The sequence below is a fragment of the Vipera ursinii genome (assembly GCF_947247035.1).
Source record: "Vipera ursinii genome assembly, chromosome: 1".
Taxonomy (NCBI): Eukaryota; Metazoa; Chordata; class Lepidosauria; order Squamata; family Viperidae; genus Vipera; species Vipera ursinii.
The window spans coordinates 94,446,816-94,461,231 of record NC_139512.1 but is presented as its reverse complement, the minus strand read 5'-3'; the positions used below and the strand labels follow the sequence as shown (position 1 = coordinate 94,461,231).

Genomic DNA, 14,416 nt, shown 5'->3' with positions numbered 1-14,416 from the left:
ATTAAAGAATAAGTACTATCTGCTCAGTGCAAATGGGAAAAGTATAATCAATAATGAAAAAATACAGAGCTACTCATCTCCTATTTTGACTGAATTCTCCCTAAAACTAATCACTCAAAATTAGCACATAGTTGTAAAAACAAATCTTTTCAGAGTAAAACTCCTTTTGTTCTTCCTTAGAATTTCATGTAACTATTGGAAAACTAACGAAGTAGAAGACAAAATAAGTTTTCTTGATAGTTATTAAAACTGAAAGAAAATAACAGAATTAAGCACAATGGAGATACATGCTAACTTCTCACTCAGGAAAAATTAGGAATGACTGTAAACTGTTAGGTTTTTTTAAAGGCCCCTGTAGAATTAAATCAGATCTGGAAGTTTCAGCAAAAGGTACAATTTCAATTTCAATGCTGTATCGTGTTTATTGAAGGAAGTAAATTCCAATTTGATATTCCTATTCTAGCCTCAATTTTGAAGGATTTTTATGCAAATCTATTTTCTAATCTTAACAAAAGCCTCTCATATAAACATGCTGACATTTTAGCCTTTGAAGTATCAGAAATCAGAAATCAAATTTATCTTTCAATGTCTAAAATCTAATAAGGTGCCTTGAGAAGATTTTCTACTTCCAGAGCTCTTTAAGACTCATTGATTGGTGTGCTCTATTATTAGCAAGGCTGTCCAGGTTGCGTTCCAGTCGGTTGGGAAGTTGCCAGTATAATCCCCCTATATAAAAAGGGATCAACTAAGATCATGGCATCTGGCCCTCTCAATTCCTGGCAAATAGATGGGGAAGAAATGGAGGTAGTGACAGACTTTGTTTTCCTGGGCTCCAAGATCACTGCAGATGGGGACTGTAGCCAAGAAATTAAAAGACGCTTGCTCCTGGGAAGGAAAGCCATGGCAAATCTAGACAGCACACTAAAAAGCAGAGACATCACCCTGTCAACAAAAGTGCGTATAGTCAAGGCTATGGTCTTCCCAGTTGCAATGTATGGCAGTGAAAGTTGGACCATAAGAAAGGCTGAGCGCCAAAGAATTGAGGCCTTTGAACTATGGTGCTGGAGAAGACTCCTGCGAGTTCCTTGGACTGCAAGGCGATCAAACCGGTCAGTCCTAGAGGAGATCAATCCTGACTGCTCTTTAGAAGGCCAGATCCTGAAGCTAAAACTCAAATACTTTGGCCACCTAATGAGAAGGAAGGACTCACTGGAGAAGAGCCTAATGCTGGGAAAGATCGAAGGCAAGAGAAGAAGGGGACGACAGAGAATGAGGTGGCTGGATGGAGTCACTGAAGCAGTAGGCGTGAGCTTAAAGGGACTCCAGAAGATGGTAGAAGACAGAAAGGCCTGGAGGAATGTTGTCCATAGGGTCGCGATGAGTCGGACACGACTTCGCAGCTAACAACAACAACATAAAAAGGGAGACAAAGCTGACTCAAAAAACTATAAGCCTTATTAGAATTGTGGCTAAAATGTATACAAAAGATCTGTTGAACAAGATACAAAATTGGGTAATGGAAAGAAACCTCTTGGTAAAGGAACAAGCTGGATTCAGACCAGGGCCTCCACACTAGACAACTGTTTTACTTTACACCACCTCTTAACAAAACAATTAACAAATTGCAAAAACCTGTTTACTGCAATTATAGATCTTAGTGTGGCTTGCGATTATATACAAAAAAACATTCTGTGGGTGAAACTGGCCAGCTTAAATATAGAGCCCAGACTCTTATTCTTGGTTTAGGCGCTCCACTCAAACACCCATTTATTTGAAAGTCTGGTCAGGTGCAACTGGTTCGCTAAGAGTATACCCATCATCAGTATGCTGATGATACCAAATTATCTATCTCCACCCCGGTGAATTAAGCAATGCCATAAATATCCTATCCTGGTGTCTGGAGGCTGTGAAGGTCTGGATGGGGAGCAAGAAACTTCAGTTAAACCCAGGCAAAATTTTCATTTTGGGGGCCCACAGGTTCCAGGACCATGCCACCTTCGAAGCTGGATATGGCTGTACAATCCAGGAGTCCTTGTAGGATCATGACTCCTGCTAAATGAACAGGTGGTATTTCTAGTAAGAAGTCCTTTGCACAGCTTCGTTTTGTGCACCAACTGTGCCAGTTCCAGATTGGCAGGTCCTTCTTACAATCATTCATGTTCTAGTCACCTCCAAATTGGACTATGCACTCTACACAGTACCTGGAAATGCAAAATAAACCAGCATAGGCAATGCACAGCGTATATTACGCTTCTGCCCTGCAAGCTGCACTAGCTGTGAGTTTGCTTCTAGCTCTAATTCAAGGTGCTGTTTTTAATCTTCAAAGCCCTTTGTGGCGTGGGAGTAGGCTACCTGGGGGATGTCTCCCTTGTATCAGCTTGCCCCATTAGGTCTGGCAAAACAGGGCACGCTACAGGTCCCATTGGCTACAGGCCTACATTTGGCGAGTCCCAGGAGACATGCCTTTTCTGCTATGGTGCCCACCTTATGGAACATCCTTCACCTCAAAGTTAGATTAGCTCTATCTCTTTTGATATTGCAAAAGGCTGGGAGGCCCAGGCGTAATAACGTAATCAGAGACTGACTTAAAACAGAGAAAAGAAGAAAAGGACACCTTTATGCAAATGAGCCTAAAGATGTCTTTGATTAAAAAAAAAATCAAATCCTATCTACAGCAAGAGCAAAAACAAGAGATGCATATGAGAAAACTATGGGAATGCCCTATTTTCATATTTATTAGATTTTTATTTCAGTCTTCCTCCATAAGCCTTTAGTGGCACATAATACTTGCTCCTTAAACTTTCTCCAAACATAGTGAGGCAGATTTGATTAAAAATGTGCGACTGACTCAAAGTCAAACAATGAGCTCCCATGCCCAAGTGTAGACTTGAAGCTAGGTCTCCTGGGTTGAACACCTGGACCATTATATCACTGCTTTATTATTCAAAATAAAAATAAAAAATGTATCTGTTTAGGTAAGCTACTTGAGAAAATCCAAATGCCAAAACAATAAAATCTCTGTCAATCAGCAGCATATTTAATCATTACCATCTTCAGTTTGTTTACATTTACAGCAGCCAGCTGAACCAGATCATGTTTTCAACCTTGAATAAGAAAAAAAATATATAGTAGAGACCAGATCATCTTCCCCCACCCATGGTCATCCTCCTCCAACTTCTTGTAAGATGAAGCTTTTCAATTAAATGCAGCCTAACTTAACAAAGGACGCGGTGGCTCAGTGGGTTAGGACGCTGAACTTGTTGATCGGAAGGTCGGCAGTTTGGCGGGTCGAATCCCGAGTGCCGCGTAACAGAGTGAGCGCCTGTTACTCGTCCCAGCTTCTGCCCACCTAGCAGTTCGAAAGTACGTAAAAATGCAAGTAGAAAAATAGGGACCACTACGGTGGGAAGGTAACAGCGTTCCGTGCACCTTTGGCGTCTAGTCATGCCGGCCACATGACCACGGAGACGTCCTCGGACAAGCGCTGGCTCTTCGGCTAGGAAACGGAGATGAGCACCGGCCCCTAGAGTCGGAAACGACTAGCACGCATGTGCGGGGGAACCTTTACCTTTACCTTTAACTTAACAAACTTGCCTTTACTCATATAATAGCCGAGGCCTTCTTACACTTACAAGCATAGCAGCTGACTTTGAGCAGACTGACCTTGAGCAAAATGAACACACTTAACTGCATATACTTCTGGCTTATTTCACTGTAGCAGTGAAGCAGCCTCACCATCTATAGTAGTCAACAGTTTCTGATTACCACCCCCTGCCTATTTTAAGCTGTCCCCCCCCCCCACAACATTTCAGTGATGCACAGTTCAAAGTGATAGAATAACATCTGAGGCAACATTCCAGCTCAAGTTGTTTACAGAGGAATCTTGGTCCTGTTCTCATGCGCTGCTTTTTTCATCAATGGCTGCACTCTGTTTTTATTTCCAAAGCCCAAATAAAGTACTTCAGAATAGTCCTTGAGCAACTAAATCAAAAGGAAATCTTTGTTTATGGAAGTTAACTGAATCATAGCAACACTAGGATTTAGATGAAAGATGAAAAATAAAGATATTTTTTCATTCATAACATACAGTGTTTCACATCTATAGTTTGTTGTTAAGTCTAAACAAATGCCCACATCTAATTTTACCTTATTTGTGGAGCTAATCATAAAACATTCTCAAATCAATATATTTAGACTAAGTTTGTCCAAAATGACACAGCAATTCAAAGGGCCAAAAATTATTGCTGGTTTATTTTAAAATTACTTTTCACCACATATATAAATGCCACTCTAATTAATAAAACAACTAATCAATCAACCTTCATAATATCATTTTTCATCTAATCTTGAACTGGAAAATCCTAATACTAGCCTCATTGTTGCTGTTCATTTCTTCAAAAAGAAATGTATGTAAGGAGTTTTAAATAATTTTTACAGCTTGGATCAGCTTCTAGACGTTGTTCTCTGACAGCAAGACTCAAAGAAGATTCCTAAAATATTTCCTCTTTAGTTCTCAGCAGATATACAAGTTCATGAACTTCCTCCATTTTAAACTCCCCTTCCCATCATTAATTCTTCATATACTGCTTCAACATATAGACAGTTCACTCCTAGTCACAGTTACAATAGTATGTATGCTTTCATGTATTGCTTTTTCTCCACATTTCTAGGATTTGATCCCACAAAACAGCAATTAAACCCACACCCAAAGAGCCCTTTGGCTTAAAAATCTATCGTTACTATAGGTGGTTAATTTAAAGTACAAGTATTATCCTAAATTTATAATTAAATAATTAGTTCTAAACTATTACCATATGACTAGTAGTCTAAAGTGAATTACAGTGGTGCTTTCTTTTTTATCTTAGACTCCCTACTCAACTTTGGATGAAAAAATGATTTTATGCCTGTAACACTGACATTTTTACTTTCCTTTTTTCTTTTTCTGTTCAATATTTTAAAGATTTTAAATACAATGTTGATAATTTTAATCATGTTATATAAACATTACTGAATTTAAATCTGCACTGAAATAAAATAAAATTTTAAAAAACTAAAATTTTGAAGAAACTTCATGATAAATATAGAATACATACACACAAAATACATGCTACACAGAAGACGTGTCTTGCTATTTTTCTAATTAATATTTTAAAAAATAACATTTCAGCTAAATAATTTGCTATAAATTAGAGGTTTTCAAACTTTTTCAGTGTATGGCAGGGTTTCCCAAACTGAGGTATACCTCCCTTTAGGAGAGGTAGACAAGAGTCCAGGAGTAGTAATGAAAAAACATTTAGATTCACTTTTTCCATAGTACTGTTTTCATTGTTGGTATTTGGGTTTTTAGGGGAGGAATATACAGTAAGATTACACATATATACAATAAAGGTAGGGTGATGGCAAAAAGTTTAGGAACTGTTGGGCAATGGAATCTGATAGTAATAAGTGATAGATTTCTAATGATAGAAAATTGGCCGGATTTATCATTTTTCCCCCACTGTGATTTACTCTGTCTCCAACCCTTCTTGGTTGGCGGATGAGAGGGAAAGGGACGGGGAAGCATTTTATGAGCTTACAGGGCTGCAAGCATGAGCGACGCAAACAAGGCAGTGCTAGCACTTGCAGGAAACTCGCTAGCACCACCCATTTTCACTATGTGGTGCCATTTTCACTGTGGCAATGGTGCTAGTGCGAGTGGGGGTGAGTCCGCACACACACATGCACGCACTGACCAGCCTGTTCCACAGCCTGGTGGACAGCAGGCCACGGCCCACTACTGGGTCGTGGCCCGCAGGTTGGGGACCCCTGCTTTACTTCATTTATGTGTTAATGAATCATTTGTATAATGCAATATTAGAAATTATATACATTGATACAAATGACATTTCTTCAAAGCTATTTGTTACTAACTGAAGTACTGTCTGAAAGCCAAGTCTTTTAAAGACATGCAGTCTCCACCAGTAAAAATTTCAATGAATGACCATAAATGTTGTATGGATGTACTATTATCATTTATCCTTCTTATTTTCTTTACTCTCCCATCTTATTGGGATGATGATGATGATGATGATGTACATTGCTATGCATGTACACTGAGAGCTTCTGCAGGAGACAAATTCCTTGGGAATCTAATCACACTTGGCCAAATAAAGTATTCTGATATGAAACAGGCAATGTGTTTAAAAAGGGGAAGTATCAGGATGTGATTCTTCACAGTTAGTCCCCCCGTTTAGCAATCAAAATTATGAAGGGCAACTTGATGGTTAAACAAAGCTAAGTGGGGCAGTGGGCTAATGCCTCCTTAAGTAACACCAGCTGCCTGCAATTAGTGCAGGTTCGAGTCCCACCAGGCTCAAGGTTGACTCAGCCTTCCATCCTTCCGAGGTAGGTAAAATGAGGACCCAGATTGTTGGGGGCAATAAGCTGACTTTGTAATAATGCTGCTGGGGGGGGGGCGAAAGCCCTAATAAGCAGGCATATACATAGAATGAAGGCTATTGCTAAGCACATTCATTTGTGCTGTAGATTGTAAGCCGCCCTGAGTCTTCGGAGAAGGGCGGGATATAAATGGGATTAAAATAAATAAAAAAATAAAAATAAAGTGAAATTATGATTGTGCTTATGAATTTACTTTAGCTTTCCTTTACAGATCTGCAAAGGTCATAAATGTGAGGACTGGTTGTAGAGTTAGTTATTCATTATTGTTATAAGTGTGAATAATTACTAAACAACTACCTATATTTTTTCATATATTATTTTCTCTATCCAATTACTCAGAAACTATTGCAAACCTTAGAAAAACACATTTAAGAGTCTATCCTATGTCGGATCCCCCAAAATTCCCTTAGAGAAAGAGGCAGAGTATCAATAACTTATAAGACTTATGGAGAAGGGTCCATCATGACTGACATCTACACAGTAATGCAAGAACCCAATAGCTAACTGACCCAGAGGCTTACTTTTTTCCCCCATTCTCCCAAGAAAATCCAGAACCAGAAGGCTGGGAGTTCAGGATGCTTGGGTGTGAAAATAAGTTCCTCAGCACTAATAGGTGTACTCAAATACAAGTTCTTACTTATAGTAACCTCTTTATCCAGTTAACCATCAGCTGCCCAGTGCGTCAACTTTGAAAATGAGCATGGCTGTGGCCATTTTCCCTATTCATTTTCGGTTGACACATAGAAAGCGGGGAGGGGGGTTGCCAGGTGCTTCGCTAGTCAACATATTTTGTCCTGAGACTGCTGGCTAGGCGTTTCATGTATTGGGGAATTGTTACGTGTGTCTTCAGACTTGGTTTCCCTTTTGACGTGCCAATACTTTGTAACTTAATAAACATGTTCTTTGAGGAATTTCCAAACCTCAGAGTTCTGTTTTATTTATCTGTCTGTTGGAACCATGACATTAAACCAAGTCTCTTAAAACTTCATTTTCTCGGAGTGCTGGGCTCTGAATGCCTACCCATTCACTTTTGGGAAAGCGGCAAAGACTCGGCAAAGACTCGAGATGGAGGAGAAAATTGAAACTGCTGCTAGCCGCAACAGGACTCAGGCTGTCAGAGCGCAGGCAGGCACTCCAGCCACTGAGGAGGCGTCACTGGCAGGAGCTCAGCTGAAGACCAGGGTGATCCAACCTGGGAAGCTGGCACTGCAGGAAGGAGCTTCAGCCCTAGTGGACTTATTCCAAACCGAGGATGCCCCACAGTGCAGAAGCACACCTTTAACCACTGGAGAGGAACTTCTATTGCTGCTGTCCCAGGGTTATTTATCTGCAGAGGGCAAGAAAGGAAAGGGGTCGATGGGATGGGGTGACTCCAGTGAGTGGAGATTTCAGTCTGCAGTCCACAGCCCCTCACTCGATCAGCTGAAGGAGAAGTTCAGCTGACTGGAGGTGAGGGATACGATCCCTGCTGCCTAGGAGGTGTGTGCCATCGGAAGAAATGCCAAGAACTACCCATCTCTTCCCCCCCCCTCACTGGAGCTCCAGCCCAACTGCCAGAGTCCGTGCTGCTTTGCCCATCCCCGCCACAGCTGTAATACTAAGCCCTGTGTCCCAGCCACGTTTCTTGCCACGACCTCGGAAAGCCAGCCCCAGAGTCCAGGTAAGAGAACTACGGAGAGTGGTTCAGCCACATCCACAGGACCAGCAAGCTGCCCAAGCCCAGCAGCAGGTGCAGGCAGCTCTGCCGAGGTTCAAGCCACCTCCCATCAAGTTCACCTTTGATGAGGATCCGAAGAAGCTGACCTTCTTCTTAAATCAGGTGTGGGCTCATTTAGATCGCTAATGCTTATGCCTACTTGGATGGGGCTATGACGGTGAATGCTGTAGCAGCAAATTTAGAGGAATAAGCAACCAACTGGGTGACCAACCCCCATGATGAAGGTGCTCCTGAACTGCACATTAATCTATTCATGGAGCAATTGAGGGGTCAGATTGTAGACAAATCCCGAGTCCTACTGACCGAGAAAGAAATCCACTGCCTGAAGCAAAGAGGTCACCCCATAAAGGAGTACGTCCATGAATTCAGGAGAGTTGCTAACCAGATGGAGCAGTGGCCCGAGCGGTCACTGATCAACTACTTCAAACAGGGGTTGGATTGCGACTTGCTCCAAGCCTGCATCATTCAAGGTTTTCCCAACCTGTTGTGTGAATGGTAACGTATGGCAGTGATGCTGGACATCGAGCTGGACCACCGCCGAAAGTCAAGCACCACCAAACCCAAGCCACTGCACGTCCAAGAAAAACGCCTCTATGGTCGACGTCTGCAGAGGCCAATGTCTCCCAAGCACCAGCCAGGACTCCAATCAAGTGCTACTGGTGCAGTCATGGGTCACCATGCGGTGGAGTGCCTAGCTCCTCACCCTCAACCCAGGTGTGCGCAAGTCACAGCCATGAAACCACGAAGAGCTCCCAGAGGGGAAGAAAGAAAACCAACTGGGCACATCAAGGCCTAGGTGTCGAAGCCTCACCTCCCACCGAGCTCAAAGCCAAACCCCAATCCAAGCCACAGCAGATGCCGGCACTGTACAACAGTGATGAGGAAGACAAGGAGGACCCCATGGTGAGTCAGCCCATTCCTTCTTTTGCCATTCCCACCAAAACAGGAGCTCACATGAGTTTGAAGGTCCTAATAGACTCGGGTTGCAGTCGGTGCTTAATTAACTTAACCACTGTGCTCAAACTAGGAATCTGAGCCAAGCTATTGCCTGTCCATGAGGATTAAGCAGGCCAACGGGTCCCTCATCAGAAATGCTCCTGCCACACACCTAACTGAACCTGTGCATTTGGAAATGAGTCGGCATTGGGAAATCATCCGTTTTGTGGTGATTCTGAAGATGACCAAAGCAGTAATTTTTGGGTAGCATGGTTGGATAAATGGCGTCTTAACATCTGGTGGGAGGAGGGAATGCGGAAATTAAGACTGGGGACAGGACCCCTCCCACCTGACACTGACAATAAAACAAAGACACTGGCCATCTGCGAGATGCAAAGGGAGCCCCATGAAACCCTAAAGAGTGTGGTCGAAAAGCTGCCGGGGATTCAACTCCCCACTGAGTACCTTGATTTGGCAGAAGCATTTTGTGAGATGTGATGTCCTCCCCCCACACTGGGCTACATACTGTGCTACTGAAATTCTGCCCGGTCCCAAACTCCCTAAACCAAGGATGTGCTCTATGACACCCAAAGAGATGAAAGAACTGAGAGTACATTGATAAAAACTTAGCCAGGGGTTTCATTCAGCCCACCAAATCACTTGTGGCTGCTCCTGTGCTTTTCAAGGAAAAGAAAGATGGCTCTCTTAGATTATGAGTGGATATTAAATCCCTCAATGCTGTCAGCAAGGAAAATACTTACTCCCTCCCCCTGATGAAGGACATGTTAGCCCATCTGGCTAAAGGAAAAATCTTTACCAAGCTGGATTTAAGAGAGGCTTATTACTGGATCCGGATCAAGGAGGGGGACGAGTTGAAAACAGCCTTAAATTGCCCATTGGGAGTTTCCAATTTAAAGTGATGCCTTTTAGACTGCAGCCCCCGCCCCCTGCTGTGTTTATGCAATTGATAAAGCAAGTGCTCCATGATTATTTATACAAGGGTTTTTTGTTTATCTTGATGACATCCTTATTTACTCTTAAACCATGGATGAACACAACAAAATGGTCCGTGAGGTATTAAAAAGACTGTTGGAAAGCCAAACTGTATGCAAAGCTGTCAAAGTGTGAATTTCACCAAACCTGCTTAGATTATCTAGGGTATCGGATTTCGAATGAGGGGGTAGAGACAGACCCTGCCAAAGTTAAAGCAGCATTGGAATGGCAACCCCCGTGCACTCGCAAGCAGCTTCAAAGTTTTCTGAGGTTTGCCAACTTTTATCGTCGATTCATTCCCTCTTTCCCAAAGATAGCCATGCCAATCACTGATTTACTCAAAGCAGGCAAAGGAGGGGAAACCCCCCAATCTTGTCAGCCATTGCAATGGTCATTAGAGTGCCAGGCAGCGTTCGAAAGACTAAAGAGACTCTTTGCAGCTGAACCAGTTCTTAAACACCCTGACCCTGAACAATTCATCATTCAAGCTGATGCAAGTGACGTGGCCATGGGGGCTCTCCTACAAAAAAAATCACAGAGGGGAGTTACAACCTTGCGCTTACACTTCCCAGAAAGTAATTGACACCAAGAGGAGTTGGGCTGTTTGGGAGAAAGAGGCTTTTGCAGTTCGTTGGGCTTTGCTGACATGGCATTTCTTGAAAGGGGGAGAAATACCTTTTGAGATATGGACTGATCACAAAAAATTGGAGGCTCTCAAATTATCCCCCAAGCAAGTTTGGTGGGCTCAGTACTTCAACTGTTTTAATTTCATTTTAAAGTATTTTCCTGGAGGTAAGAACTTTTTGGCTGATGCCATGTCTAGAATGCCAGTTCAAGAGCAACCAAATAACCATTATTTCTCCACCGCAATATGCTTCTCAAATAACAACCAGATCACATACCCAGAGTCCCCCCTGCTGGTTCTGACAATCGCTCGCTAAATGATTTAAAGGAGAAGTTAAGAGACTGATGCCTGGTTTAAAGATAACAAATCTATATTAAACTTAAGGGGAAGGCTAGCTTGGAAGGGCTCTAAGTTATACCTCCCAGATGGCCTCAGGCTCCAGGCTTTGCAACAAAGTCATGACACTAAGCAAGCAGGTCACTTTGGTTTTTTAAAGACATTGCATCTGGTGCGAAGGCAATTCTGGTGGCCAAAAATGAAGAAGGATATTGAGAGTTAAGAGTTGTGCTACTTGTGCTGCCATGAAGAGGCATCCTGGAAAACCACCAGGTTTGTTGCAGCAGGTGGCCGATCCCTCTCAACCTTGGGAGGAGATAGCCATGGATTTTATAGTGGAATTACCTGAGAGAAAAGGGAACACTGTAATATGGACTGCGATTGATCTATTTTCCAAACAAGTGTATTTCATCGCTTGCTTGGGACTTCCCTCTGCCCAGAAGCTAACCAAACTATTTTTGAAGCACATATACTGACTCCATGGTGCCCCAAAGCAGATTATTTCTGACCAAGGGGTGCAGGTTACTGCAAAATTTGGGAGGGAGTTGTTAAAATGACTGGGTCCTCCCAGAGGCTATCATCAGCTTTTCATCCAGATACTAATGGAGCTGCTGAGAAAGCTAATGCAATGGTGGAACAGTGCCTCAGGAGCTATGTAAATTACCAGCAGTCCAATTGGGCTGACCTCCTGCCTTTCGCAGAGGTAGCCTACAACAATACGGTGCACAGTAGCACTGGACTCACCCCATTTAAAATAGTAATGGGTCGAGACTTTGTGCCCATGCCTGAGTATCCACAGGAGCCTCCTACTTCCCAGACTCTAGACCACAGGTCTGCAACCCGCGGCTCCGGAGCCACATGCGGCTCTTTCAGTTGTCTCCTGCGGCTCCCAGTCCTCTGCCATGTGCAGTCCAAAAAAAAAAGTGAGACTAAAAAAGTTCAACCAATCAATTCAAATATGCAGGGTAGGTGCATATCTCGCCTTGGCTCCACTCTTCAGTCAAACCCTGTTCTGCACATGCACGCACGTACGCGCATGCACACACATTTTTTTGCGGCTCCCAGTTTTTCCTTTTGTGAGGGAACCGGTTCTGAGTGGCTCTTTCACTGTTTCAGGTTGCTGACCCCTGCTCTAGACCAATGGGTGATATCCTTCCAGAGGGGTTCGGTGAATGTGAAGAAAGCATTGACCAAAGCTACTGAGGTTTACAAACAGCAAGCTGACAAATGACGCTCCCTCCAGATACCTTTTCATGTTGGACAATTACTTTATCTTTCAATGAAATATTTAAGATCAAAATTACCCCGTAGAAAATTGAGGTCAGAATTCCTTTTCCTATCACTAAAATCATTAACCCTGTCACAGTAGAATTGAAACTACTACGATTGTTGGGGAAAGTTTACCTTGTGTTTCATTGTGGTCTATTGAAACCTATGTCAGAATCCTCTTTGAGACCTGTCCCAAAGTGGTCCAACGATGGTGGAGGGGGAGACACATTATGAAATAAAACATATTCTTGATTCTAGGTTGTACAAGAGAAAGTTACAATACCTTGTTCAGTGGAAAGGTTACCCCCTTTCAGAAGCTACATGGGTGAAATGTACAAATGTGAAAGCGGACAGATTGATAAAGAAGTTTTACAATACCCTCACAAGCCTCGAGGGAATGCTTAACCTGCTTTTTCTTTTCCCTGCAGGACACTCTTTCTTTCTGATGGGGAGCCGACTGTCAACTTTGAAAATGAGCATGGCTGTGGCCATTTTCCCTATTCACTTTTGGTTGACACATGGAAAGGGGGAAGAGGGAATTGCCAGGTGCTTCGCTAGTCAAAATAATCTTTCGTCCCGTGGGAACCAAGGTCATCGGCTGCTCCCAAGACTGCTGGCTGGGCATTTTGTGGAAAGCCCACCAAGAAGATGTATTGGGGAACATAGCTGCTTGCATAGCTTTGGAGGTGGGATTTCTTAACTGTATTGGAGAACTGTTACGTGTGTCTTCAGACTTGGTTTAATTTTTGATGTGGCGATACTTTGCAACTAATAAACAAGTTCTTTGAGGACAAGTTCTTTCCAAAGCCTAGGAGTTCTGCTTTATATGTCTCTGTCTGTCAGAACCATGACACAGTGATCCAGACTCCAAAGGAGAAAAAGTAATTCAGAGCATGTATTGGTACACATATATACTTGTTGACACCTTCTTAAATGAGACTTTTTGAAGGGGATATCAACAGGTGCAATCTACACACCCATACAATCTCTTAATTACCTTTTCTCTTTGGAATTTGGATCACTGTACAGCCTTTCCAACCATTTAAGGAGCAGCTGGAGCCAAGAGAAGATCCTGCATTCATAAACAGGAAAACCTTCAACTTCAGAATAGAGCAATGCTGGAGCTATATTTGTATCAGACTTTTTCTCTTGCTTGTCCCATTCCTGATCTTCAATTTCTACCTGACTACATTTCTCTATGACCTGGTACCATTTACAGATGAAGTTACCACTTTCCTACTGAGTCTCATTGGTTAATACATCATAACAGAGGATGGTTATGGAATTAAAATCATTATAATTTCTGCTTTTTGTATTAGGATTCCTTTAGCCCAGAAGGAATAGATGATTATGGGAGAGAGCTTTTGTCTCAAGAGTTATGAGGGTTATAAGTGGGGTCTGATGAAGCAAACTGAGCAGGACTATGTCATACATATGTGCATTATATTTGGCGAGTGGAGTTTGACTTCTTTTGTAAAGGTTTACAGTGGAGTTTTATTTTTTTTCCTCTGGTTGGAAATGGTGGACAACCAAGTCATTGATTTTTAATCAAAGGAACTTTGGCATTATATAAAAAGGGGTGAAGAAGTTATAGAATACTACCTGTTAGCTCAATGAACGATGTGGAATACAGGCAGACAACACCAGGCTGATTTATCAAAAAAAAAAGTCGGTCCCCAAATGCTCTTTATATACATACCTGAACAAAATACCTTTGCTGGCTATTCTGGAAACTTTCCCCAAATCTCAGAACAAATTAGAAACTATTTCGATATCTGCAAACAATGTGTTGATCAGTCCTGAGTGTGCTTTATTTCCCCAGTCAGATGATCTCAGAATACAGACTTAATTGTTTCCACTTGTACATAGCTTTTTTCACACAGTATTCATGTTGTTTGTTCAATGTAATGTCAAGTTTTTACATGGTGCATAAGCAGACTCATCAAGGCTAGCTGCCAACTATCACTTCATGATCTGCCATCTCTATTATCTAAGCTGCCTGGAGCTGACAGTGAAAATAATATAAAGCATTTTTAGTTTTACAGATTTCCAAGTGGACAATACTCTCATCACTGAAAAACATAGAGAGTAAAAGCTAATAC

General features: G+C 42.3%; 1 protein-coding gene across 4 annotated transcripts in view; it reads right to left on the bottom strand.

Moving 5' to 3' along the window:
* HIPK3 (homeodomain interacting protein kinase 3) overlaps nucleotides 1–14,416 on the bottom strand; it is a 96,632-nt gene that overhangs the window by 34,456 nt on the left and 47,760 nt on the right. The gene's annotated exons all lie outside the window — the stretch shown is intronic.